The following is a 7,935-nucleotide window of genomic DNA, read 5'->3' on the forward strand; positions in this document are numbered from 1 at the left end:
GTACTTCTTTCAGTTCTTTTAAAACACACACACACACACACACACACACACACACACACACACACACACACACACACACACACACACACACACACACACACACACACACACACACACACACACACACACACACAAATATGTAATGCTGATAAAATGTCACATTTTAATAGCATTAAAACATTAAAAGAGTTACAATGATTTTGCAAAATTTTCTTAATATCTTTGCATATATATGAACAAAATAGCAAGTGATCCACATGAATTATAATGATGCTGGAATCAAATGGCCACATTACAAAATGCATTCTTGTCATTAATGTTGTAGGAGTGTGGAGGTGCTTGAGAGGGAGTCTCATATAAATCTGTAATTGAATTCACATGAGATGGGTTGGGACTCTGTTGTCTAATGAGCTTATTGAATTAAGCACTAGAACCAGTAGTTCTACTGATCTCTAATTGAATAAGAGCACCAAAAGAGACAAAAATGGGTGCTATTCTTCCATGTTCTAAATGCTGACACTCTCTCCAAACATTCCACCACAAACCCTTGAAGGTATTACATCGGTTTCTTTGCTTTGAAAGGTTTTAGCCTAGTACTACAGGAGTAATTATGAATCTGCAATAATGTATAACAGTGCTGAACATGTCTATTTACTATAGAATACTAAAATAAAAACTAGAATCTAGTTCTTTTCTTAATTTGATGTTAAACTGAATAAAATCTTTATGTATGGATGTATGGATTGATGTATGTATGGATGGATAGAAATTGTAATTTATCATTTAGACATTTGTGGTTAGGTAATTTCCTCACAGACCAAGAACCATGACACAACTGAACCAAAATAGCTGATCAAAAAAGTATATGATGTAATTACATTGCATGATGCATGGAGATCTCAATTACTAAGACACAGACAAGACAAATGGATTCAAACATAGTGCTGACTGGGTCTGTCAGCAAGAATCGGTTAGTTAACTTTATCTTCAGACTGAAACAGGAGTGATGAAATTATGATGTGTGTTTCAAGAGCCCCTGATTGCTTTCTTTAGATTGATCTTAGTACGTTTCAAGATGAGTATTCACATGAGCTGTGTGTTAGGTTTCAGCTGGGTTAAAAGTGGAACATTTTGAAAATGAATAAGATTGACTATGGAATTAAGGATGAGTTTGACAGAGGCTTGCCTGATATTCCTCCCCAACAACAAATAAGTGCCTCAACCTCAATGTTCTGCTTCCTAAAATGGATTTTTGAATCCATCTTTTATCAAAAACACTTTTCCTGTATTGTTTTATTAAAATCACTTCGTATTGTATCCTGTGTACCTTCGTCTTCATCATCTTCGTGACAGATCAACCAACCCAAAATGGAATATGCAGCCAGGTTTGCTGTGGCTCAGGAGAGACACGATTTTTTTATGTTCACTGAGAACTTCTGCCATCTTGCCGTCACCAGCCCCTTTGACGACGAGACCCTGAAGTCACTGTTCTGGTTTAGGGAATTACCATCACCGGCCCGTAGACCTCCCAGACACCTCTGAACTAAACTGGAGGGATGCTATCATCCGGTGTCTGGAGAGTGTTTTCCAGAACACAACCGGATCCAGAGTCCATTTCACCACCGTCGACCACGGAGGAAACGTGTGAGCTTGATAGAGAGCTACGCCGCAACAGGTCAGCCAGTGCCTGAAGATGAGAGGTCAGCGCGGACTGGAAGAGGAGCCCCCCAGTGAGTCTGACCAGGGGAGTGAGGGGCTCACGACAGCAGTGGCCGAGGGTACACTGGTGGAAATTGAGACTGAGGACTGGTTGATGGACTTCAGCGCAGAGGTATCATCTCCCACCCCATTTCTGTTTTTTCATCACTGTTTCTGGACAGCACAATGGACTCTTTATCCGTTTCATCTGGACCTTCATCGCTGTTTCTAGACAGCACAGACACCTGCATGAACAATGTATTGTTACCGTCGACCCTGTCAAATCTCCATCTGCCTCCGTCACCGCCCTGCTCAGCCAGTCCTCCAGCCCCGCCTCTCCTGGAGTTTTGCAGCCCTTCGCCATCTCCTGTAATGCCAAGCAGTCACGTCGAGCCTCAGGTCCTGCAACCACCATCAGCGCCTGAGTGAGTGGATGTTTTGGCCCCACCTCCAGCCTCAGATCACCTTGCTCCATCTCTGCTCGTTGACCTGTTGGCTCCACATGGCTCCTCCCACCTTCGACTCCACCATACACCTTCGGCCTTATGGCTCCACCGGGTTCCCTTCTCCCACCGGCTCCTCTTTGGTCAGTCGTCACTCCACCTCCACCACAGACTTGTGGATCTTCCGCTACGCTCCGTTCCTCATCCCTACGGCTGCAGCGGGCTCCTCTTTCCCTTTGGGTATGCCTCGGTCCTTCATCACACCGGCATTGCCTCAGTCCTCGGGCAGTCTGGCTCCACCTCAGACGATCGTCGCCGTAGCATCACCCTGTCCTCCTGTGCCAGCGATGTCGATTGGATCTCTGTGTATTTAGTTCCTCTGTGTTCAGTCTTCAGTTGTCGGTCGATGTTTGCGTGTTGTGTGTGTCTACCCGTTTCACACACGCGCTGTCTGTTCCTGTATTTATTGTTTTATTAAAATCACTTCTGGATCCTGTCTTCATCATCTTCATTTTCGTGACAACCCTAGCTTTAATTTAATGTAAAGATTTTAATTCTCAAACTCCTGACCTGAGAATTAATCTTTGCACTAAATTATCTATCGATATCAAATAGCCAATATAGGCATCAGTATTATAGAGTTCAACAGCGAACACTCACTTTACAAGTGGATTTCCCATTAATGTCCTTAATAAATATTTCACAAATTCTGCAATGAAGAAGTCTAAAGTTTAAACACTGAATCAAACCAAATCAGTTACAAAACTAATCAAATTGAAACATCATATTTGAAGCAAAATGTATTTAAAAATGTGTACTTTTGAAGGGATAGATTAAAAAACATTTGCATAATGAGAAAAAACATTATTAAGTATAAACTAAAATATATTATTATACTTTATATTTTACAATAAAAGATATTATATTTATTTTATGTATTAAATTATATTAAAACACAGGGTTCCTTAAAATCTAAAATGCTCAGTTTTACGAGTACAACCAGTGCAGTTTTTCCAGGTTGTTCTTAGACGTGGTTTGACTCTAAGCATATATTTGATAGAGTGTATATTTTGAGCACAGTGTTTCTCACAGCACTTCTACAGGTGGTTCAGCAGCACTGACCGCTGGGTCTGAGGTCACACTGGAGCAGGAACAGAGGACCTTCTCAGCCAGTAATTATCTGGAATGTCGTGACAGAGACAAGACTGAGGCTCTTTCATACTCTAATGAAAGTCATGCTCCCTGTCTTAGAATGTAAAGGACACTAGTGTCATGTCTCCATTCGACTATTCGAGGATGTAGAGAGTAAGATAGTGAGGGTGACAACCCTCCAACCCATCTCTCGCTGTTAATAAGCAATTATGAAACATTCTCGCTTTATTAATATCCAATAAAGTCCAATTTATTTATACATTTAATGACTTATTTATTTATTCACTTTTCAATATGTCAATTTTTATATGAATATCTTCACGTTTATGCAGATTTCTATTCTGTTTTTATTGTGTGTGTGTGTGTGTTTTTATCAAGCTTGTATATTTAAGTTCAGTAATCACTTAAACGGCAATGAAAATTACCTATTAATTGTCATTTAAGTGAAATTACTGAACTTAAATATACGAGCTTAAGTAAACCATGAAAAAAAATATTGGATTGTAAGAATTGTATGTATACTGCCGATATGTTTAGATGCACCGATACTAAATCTCTCAGCCGATACCGATAAAAGATTATTCAGTATGATATCTGCTAATACAGAGTTTGATTTTCTTAAAGGGATAATTCACCCAAAAATTAAGCTTTTGTCACAATTTATTCATACTCAAGTTGTTCTAAACCTGTATGAATTTCTTTCTTCATTTGAACACAAAAGAATGTCAATGGTCACAATCGTATTTATTTTCCAAATGAAAGATTGTTGTGGGGAAAACCCTGGCAACCCTGGCTTGAACTACGGGTGATTCAGGGTCAAATAGAGCCTGATTTAACGTCGCTATTTTTTTAACTGTTAATGCTTTATTTTCGCATTAACTTCAACGGCACTAAAATCAACACAAGACATTTTCTTCACACATAGTTGAAGTCTGACAAATTTTTCTACCCCCTTTTGATTTTTGTGAAAAATCAGCTGATGGCCTGTAGTGAAAATAAATGCTTTTTTATGTCTAGTTTATATTTTGTATTATTAAAACGAAAAAAAATAAATAATATTTGGTCAATGACTCGTAAATCCACATAAGTCAGCTTTTTAGGTACTGGTTAAAGCTAAGTGTTGCAGACAAAAGACCCTCTCATTCACTTTTTAACTTTACGCCTTAGACTCATGCGCCCTGCCCACTGATAGCTTATTGAATTACAGCTAATATTTCAATTGATATCACATGGATATCAGACGTTTTTTAGTCGCCCCTCTGGCTCTCAAATGCCTTCAGTTCAGTTTAGATGATAAGAATTAACTTTAGTCTTGATTCCCAGCTGTTCTGCTAAGTTTCAGGCCTTGACTGTACAGGACAGTGACTGGCTTATTGTATATAAGAGAAGTTCAATAATGTAATTATCATATGTAGTTATATGAGCTGTAATTGAGCTACAGACTTTTACTGTAGAGTCTAAAGAAGGTTCTGTCTGTTTTACCAAAGAAAACAAGTTTTTACTGTGGCACAACTAAACAGAGATAAGTATTATGGTATATTGCAGCAAAACTTGTTACCGTGAACCCATAAGACCAAGGATATATAGCAGTTCATTTGTCTAAAATATTATGTACAGCATCCCTTCCTTTGTATTTATAAAAGCTAACAAAGCTATATGGGTTTGTATTATGTGGAGGGAGGAATATGAACTCTTATTGTTCAAATCAGGCTTCAAAACCACAGTATTGTTTCAGAAACTTGTATTATGAATACTACCAGGTCTAAATTAATCTCTGCCTTTATTTGAAGGAATGACAGAGATGGAATCTATCATGTTAGAATAGGATTTTCAGAGTCGAAGCTTGATTATTTCACACACACACACACACACACACACACACACACACACACACACACACACACACACACACACACACACACACACACACACACACACACACACACACACAGTTTAGAATTTTAGTCCTCTTAATCTAAAATGATTCATATTTTATATAGGCTAATCTAAAAAGTTGTATATAAAATAAAATCAAAAGTTGTATCTGTTAACATTTGTTAATTCACTGTGAACTAAAATGAACATTTGTATCAACACTGTAAAAATGTATTTTCATGATTTATCACAATTTATTTTCTTTTGTCAAATCAACTTAGATAATTAATATGGTTCATATAACATTCTATTTTGAGTTTCTGTTGATTAAACCAATCTCCTTCATTGTATTACAGTTTTTTCAAATTGCTTAGACACTAAAAGTGGAACTTGAGGCTCACTCAGTGAACATTCACTCATGTACCGAATCTTCAGACCAAGTCTGCAAAACTACAAGCACATTATACACTTTACACTCAGTTTGCAATTGAAAAACAAACTTTTTGCAAAACTCTAAACACATTTTTGTGTGTAGAGTTTCAAGAAATGGAGCCATAGTTTCAGAAATTGTCTGTAAGCGATTTGAAAAAACTGTAACTAATTAGCAACCAGATTACTTACTTTTTTTAAGTTAAACCAACAATTATTTTTGACAGTTTAACATTAACAAAGGCTAATAAATACTGTAAAAAAGGGTTTAGGTTAATCCATTAAGTAATGTCAACAAATGAGACCTTATTGTAAAGTGTTACCGTAAAAAATAAATTTTTATATATATATATAAAATATGTTTTATATTTGTTAACATTACTATATATATATATATATATATAATGAAATGTTTAACATTTGAAGCATCAAATAAATATTTGAAATACAGTGCAAAATGGAGCACTTATATCTCACTCTTCCACTGCAATGTGGAGCCACCACTGAAGATCCTTTTCAACGCTTGGTTTAGATTTATGTTATGGGCTAGTCTGTTAACTGTAAATCATCATAGATGGGGGGGTGGGGGGTGAAATCTGTAAAGGGGGGGGGGGGGGGGGGTTGAAAGCTGTAAAGTTTAGAGTCATGTTTCTGTAAACAATTACGTATTGTGCAAAAAGGCAGCTTATAGAAGACAACACAGAAGAACACAATCCATGCAGATTCTGCTATCACACAGAAATGAACTATGGAGATAAACTGGAGTCAGAAAGTTAGAGAGAAAGATGCAGATGGAATAAATAATAGATCGAAGAAAATTCACTAGATAATGAAAAACATTTCTTCCCTGTTTTGGACGGCCTTTGGTTTAGTTATGTTTTATCACCCGTCTGTTTATTTCATTTTTTTCTTCTATTGTCCTGAGCCAGTTTTCTCACAGAACATTTACCCTGTCATTACAGGCTTTGTCAAATTGTTTCATAGTCACGTAAAATTATTTTGTTTCCTAATCCACATGTAAAAAATGATACCCGAGAGGTTGCCAGCCAAAAATAATTGCTGCAAATAACAAATCTATGGTGCACAATGTGCACATCAATATGGAGTTTCAAAAGACTATATGACAGCACCTTTGAACAAAGCATCAGATCATAATGAACTGCAGATGTACATGTGGATGTTCTATATTTCCAGATTTGTGGGTTTTTAAAGAGAGTACCAGAGCAACCTTATGCTATCTTATAGATCCTTTAGAGGTTTGATCTCAGTTTTGAAATTTCAAAAGAACATTCATGCTTTGTAATATGTTATATGTTAAGGCTATGCACTGAAATCCACATCACACTCGTATGAGCTCAGATATGCTTTTAGGTTCAAGTTCCTCATCAGATTGGAACTGTTTCAGTCTTTACTTGTATTGTTATTATTTTTTTGATCTGCCATCACACAAATTGTAAACCTTTTAGATGATGCACCCAAGATTCAAATCCTTAGGTTAAGTCCAACAGGAATTCTGTGGCTCAAATGTTCCTGTGGGCCTTTAAAACCTCTAATCTTCCCCATCAGGCGCAGGGCCTTACAGAAGAAGCTCCAGTTGTTGGGTCAGTCCAGAAACACTTACAGATGTGAAGCATTTCGGGAAAACGTACAACTCCAGAAACACGTGTAAAAGCCACTGATGGAATGGAAGAAGATTTATGTTCCACAGTAGAGCTGCATCAGCATCTCAACTAATCATTTCTCATACAGTAGAGACTCTGTGGATGTGTGGATGAGGTTTAAAGTAATGAAGACTATTCTGTTGTGTTATTGTCAGAGAAAATAGTATAAGTTTGATGGTTACATCTTACAACAGTGAAGATATAAGAGACTGGGGCTAGTTTTCACAAGTTCCCTCAAGGGCTATATCAATGTCTGAAACTATTGGGGCACGTTGTCACAATATGGGTCTACGTATTGAATATATCGATTTTTTTTTTCTTGGCCATAATGTTGGAAATATATTGACTTTTTATACTTTTATATGGATAAAATGTATCCACCCTGATAAATATCGACTAAACTAAATGTGTGGCAGAAAGCACATATTTAAAATAATAATAAAAAAGAAATACAATAAAATATTAACTGAAGAAAGTGTTTATATACATATTTTAAATGTAAATAGGGCTAGGCTATATCCGTATACTTTATATTTCTTTAAAATAGAGCAGGATACACAAAGATGTTGAAATCATTAATTAGAGTAGCCTATATTTGAAAATAATAAATATAAATGTAGGCTACATATATAATAAATTACACAAATAATAATAACAAATATGTGACATGTTTTATT

Source organism: Abramis brama (assembly GCF_963993115.1).
Source record: "Abramis brama genome assembly, chromosome: 9".
In the NCBI taxonomy this organism is placed as follows: Eukaryota; Metazoa; Chordata; class Actinopteri; order Cypriniformes; family Leuciscidae; genus Abramis; species Abramis brama.